Consider the following 5,458-nt stretch of genomic DNA (forward strand, 5'->3'; position numbering starts at 1 on the left):
TACTGGGTTGTGCATCAGTCTCCCCCCTCCCCTAGCTATACATGGCTGCAGATCCTTGACCATTGCTGGGAATTAGTGTTGGAATGTTTATGATGAAAACAGTTTTCCAAATATTTAACTGGAACTGTAGCAGTTCTGCTGTCACAGTGCTGTAGTGTCATTGGAAACTCAGGTGCTCCCTCTAGGGGGGATAAAGTGGTAGTGCACCTCAGGCAGCAAGGTTCGGACTAACACCCCACGTGGTTCTTCCGATGCTACAAAGCCTGGGATTCTGCAGATGGGGGAGGGCTGTGCCATTTTAGGATTTGATCATAATAATATTTTGTTTGTATATTAGTTTGTGCAGAGCTTTACAATTTAAAGGGAGACAGTACTGTTATAATACAATTCAAACCAAAGTGGTTAGGAGGGCCCGCTCAGGAATGTTAGCAGTGTAGGAAACGTTAGATTATTTTGCAGGCATCTATATAAATTATACTGCATATTGTTTCCTGGTTAAAGGGGACTTGGTATGAGATAAATAGCTGCAATGCCACTGTCCACTCCCCTTCAAAGGATGCTAGTTACCCGTCATCCATGCCAAATCCTCAGCTTTACTACTTGGTGCAAGTATGTTGTCATCCACAGGCATTTCCAGCCTGTTTATGGGCACCCTAAGGGCTCATTCACACTAGGCGCTTGTATAAAAGTGTATCTAAAGGCAAAAGTGTTTTTTATTTTGTATAGAGTAGAGCAGGGGTAGACAACCTTAGCACCCCAGTTGTGGTGACAATACAAATCCAATCATGCTTCTGCTTCTGGGAGTCATGTCTGTGGCTATCAGTTTTGCAGTGCCTCATGGGACTTATAGCTCCACATCAGCTGGAGTGCCAAAGTGCCTTCCTGTGGAGTTGGGGATGTCGGGTTTTATTTGATTTTCTTCCCTACAGTCTCCTATTTAAATTTACTTTCTGTTCCACAGACACAAGTGAGCGGAAACATCTTTAAAAAGGGGAGAAATCCCTTCTTAGCTGTCAACAGAACAAATGTTCACATTTAAACGTTTCCTGTGCCAATGAGAACTAAAAATTTCAGGTTTTCCATTTCAGTTCTAGCAATGAAGGTACAGAGAAGGTGAATCATCCCAAAGTGGACACAGACACCACCCCTCACAACCGGCGTTCAGTAGGGTTGAGGTCAGGGCTCTGTGCAGGACACTCGAGTTCCTCCACATCAAACAATGGGGGGAATTCATCGAAACTGGAGCAGATTGGCACTGCAACCAGTCAGCTTCTCTGTCTCCTTTTCAAATCTTACCTGAGCAATTTGAAGAGGGATGCTGATTGGTTGCCATGGGTAGCTCCTCAGCTTTGATAAATCCCCCCCCCCCATCTTTATGGAGCTGGCTTGGTGCAGAGGGCCCTAGTCAAGCTGGAACAGAAAAGAATCTTCACCAAACTTCCCACAAGTTTGGAAGCCCACAATTGTCTAAAAGGTATTTTGTTTGCTGTAGTATTAACACTGGAAACAGCTGAACTCAATTAAGGGGGGTTGTCCACATACTTTAGGCCTTATATGTGCGATGGCCTCGTGTCCACAAATTTCTGGTCATAATGTGGGTCTAGGAGATGGCTGACCAATTAAAAAAAAAAACATGCACTTCCCAGTGTTGCTGCTATCTCAACACATTCAAATATGGACAATTTTTAGATTGGCCACCACAATGACACTGCTAATCAGTGAGACGGCAAGTTATGCAGTTCCTAATGTTAAACCTTTCTGTACATAATACAAAAGCATGGGGGGGAGGGAGAGCATGCATCAGTTATTGTTCAAAATAGGTGTTCACTGAAATGACAATATCCTTTCATCTTAAATAGGTTTGTGCTTTTCTATGGTGACTAAAGTGTAACAGAGTGGTGTTCTCTCTAGTTAGATTTAATTTTCAAGTCTCCTTTGTCCCCTACCATGCTCTGATTACCATCCACATTAACAACTGCTTCTCACATCAGTGGGTATGAGATGGCTCGAGCGCAAAGCTCTCTTGTGGATGTGCAAAGATCATGGCCGTTATTTTCTTGCAGTTTTATGGAGCTTATGGTCCGCTGGCTTGTAATAAATCGGGCTGTGTGTATAGATTATATCATCATTAGCATTCTAGAGCTTTCCACTTCTCACTAGAACTCCAGCTCTGGACTGTATCAACCTTTATTGCAGAGCCGCACCTGCTCCTGTTCTGTAGTGATTGATATAGGCAGTTTTAAACCTTACAGTTACTGTAAATAGCCAAAGTTGGTGGACATCGGACCATCACAAAATATATGAGGTTGGTGGGCATCCCGTTCCAAAACCATGGTCATGAATATAGACCACGCCATTCCAAAGCCATGGGCATAAATATGGATTTGGACCCTCTCATTCCAAAAGCCATGGGCATAAGTATGGATTTGGACCCCCTCATTCCAAAAGCCATGGGCATAAATATGGATTTGGACCCTCTCATTCCAAAGCCAAGGGGATATAAATGAAGTTGACAGGTTGCCACTCTTAAAGATTTCGGGGTGTTTCTTCATGCCCACTCAGCCAAAAGAGCATTTGTGATGCCAGGTTCTGATGTTGGATGAAACCTGGCTCGCAAACAAAATTCCAATGCATCCTAAATGTGTTCAGTACGGTTAAGCGCTGGGTGGGGCACTCTAATCCAGGGGTGGGCAACCTCAGCATTCTAGCTGTTGAGGAACTGAAAGTTCCATGGGGCATTGCAAGACTGATGAGCCACAGGCATGACTCCCTTAGGCAACATAATAATTGTATTTGAGGTTTCACCACAATTGGAGCACCAAGGTTGCTTAGCCTTGCTTCCCTACGTCCTTTTAGATATAAAACGTACCTTTACAGATGAAACTCCCAGTTGCAGTAAAATGAAGGGCACTATTAGGGAATCCATATTGCATGCAACAAGAAACCTGTAACAGACCCAAAAAACTTGTTTGGCTAGAGTGAGGAAGGGTTAGTCCATTAAGGTTTTTTTGTTTTTTGTCTTTATCCCCTTTGGAGATGCTGCTGCTCACATGCCATTTCTGTGACCATACAGGGAGCCTGGTGGATCTTCATAATAAGAATTTAGATTAGGATTAAAACATGGCAGAGCGTCAAAACTGGTTTTATTGCCGCAAGGACTCCCCCCATCACTTCCTTTCCCAGTGACAATGGTCACTTAGACAGGACAGGTCCCAGTCTGGCCGCAGCAATGAAAACCCAGACTGTTCCAACCCTTCCTCACTTTGTACAATACTTTGGTCTGAAGCTCCAAGTTAAACCTCAAGTTGTGTACAGACTACTGGGAGAGGTAGTGAGCCAGTTACAGGACTAAGAAAAGGAGGACTCTGGGAAATCTACAATCTGATAACAGGCTCCAGGGAAACAAAGAATATTACTATTTTTCAATGAAAATTAGGAATGGCGAACTGAAAACCAAGCAAGCGATAACCGCTCATTAGAAATGTAGGAACTAAAATTTTACTTTAAAGGCAACCTGCCATGAAATATGGGGGGATGCCTGCTCAACATTTAAGGCTACTTGGCCTTTTAGTCTCTAGCTTAAAGTGACATTAAACCCTCAGATTGTTTAACACAAACCAATACTGTAATGTGTGCCTTACTGTAATCCATGGTTGTTTCCCCTTCTCTTTGCTGCTCTTCCTTTTAAATCCTCATGTCTTCTCATGCTCTGCAGAACTTCCCTTTGCAGCTCAGGGCCTCTTCCTGTAGTGCTGGCTCAGATTACAAGCCTATAGAAACTAATACACAGACACCGTATATCCATTCCAGAGACAAGGCAGTCTGCTGCAAAACAGAAGTTCTGCAGAGCATGAGAAGAGATACAGATTTAAAAGGAAGAGCAGCAAAGAGAAGGGAAACAACCATGGATTACAGTAAGGCGCACATTACAGTATTGTTTTATGTTAAAAAATCTGAGGGTTTAATGTCACTTTAAGTCATCGACTTGAAACAAGCATGCAGAAAGTAAGGGCCCATTCACACAGGCAGCTGGCAAAATATGAATTCTTGCCAGCGGAGAAACTATCCCTATGCACACAGTGTGCAAACAGCAGAGGCGCTGCCAGATTTGTCCCCTGTACAAATCAATGGCTGGTGCTGCCGCTTTTCGCATGTAATGCTCATCCAAGTGGTTACATGCGATTAGGGACTTTGACCAGCCCTGGATACAGACAGTTGGCATCCAGTGATGGTCTTTCTGGCCACAGCTGATCATCCAGTTTGCATGTGGCCATAGCACAGAGTGCTACCACATCCAGATGCACCGTTTAGTCCAGGGATAAGCACCGCTGGTCCTACAGCTGTGCCTTAAAAATTCTAACACGCTTCTGGGAGTCATGCCTGTAACTGTCAGTCTTGCAATGACTCCTGGGGCTGGCAGTTCCACAACAGCCGGAGGGCCAGAATTGCCCTCCCGTGGTGTAGCCACATCTGAACACAGCAGCATATTGCCCCTCATTCCCAGTCTGGAAATTATCTTCATGTGTTTCTATACTGGTATGCAGTGTCTAGCATAGCCCTAAGGTTGCAAGTCATGCTCATTCATGCTCATTATGCTCATTCTGGTCATTCTGGCATGACAATATCACCAATTCCATATGCAATACAAACTGTGTGTAAGGGTCTGACCCTTTCTAAAATAAAAAAAAAAAAGCCTCTTTCAATGGCATTTTTTTAAAATATCCAGTATGTCTACATTCAGCGACATCTTACATTAATCACTACAAGTGACACAAGCCATCTAAAACAATGTGATGCAATGCAAAGAATCACAATTAAGATCTGACTGTCAGACCCTGACTCCGGCAAAGTATTCATTCATTACAGTGTCCACATACAAAGCCGTTTTCTTCTCTTTAAATCACCTAATTCATTCATTTATGACCCAAGACCGTTCATGACACTTCCATACTGAGGGGGAATCATCAAAATAAGTAAGATCGCAGCCAATAAGTTAGTTGGAACCCAACTTGCAGCCACAGAGCAGCAACACAGTTCTAACCACCTTGTCGAGTCCACCATTAAACTTTACTTATTGTGATCAAAATATAACAGGTATAATTTGTTTCGGTTTTTCTATATTAAAAGAGATCTCTGATAATTTAATGAACATCCCTGACAGCGTTGGGGGGGGGGTGAAGGTTTTCTTGGATAAAATATACATACGCTCGCATCTGAACACTGACATCTAGTGGGCTCACTTTGCACTGTCAAAGCCTAATAGGTATTTCGGTGGAATTGATTTAATGTAGATTGATTTAATGATGAATACTTTTAAAATGGATCCCGATAATCCCATCATTAAAAGGAGAACTATGAGGCGAGTGCTTTTCACTCACCTCATAGTTCTAGCCGACCTGTGACAATGAGACTGTCGCAGGTCGGCTCAGTAGATCGGGAGGTGAGCGAACACATACCG

This window comes from Nanorana parkeri, unplaced genomic scaffold (genome assembly GCF_000935625.1).
Source record: "Nanorana parkeri isolate BGI_ZX_2015 unplaced genomic scaffold, ASM93562v1 scaffold113, whole genome shotgun sequence".
Taxonomy (NCBI): Eukaryota; Metazoa; Chordata; class Amphibia; order Anura; family Dicroglossidae; genus Nanorana; species Nanorana parkeri.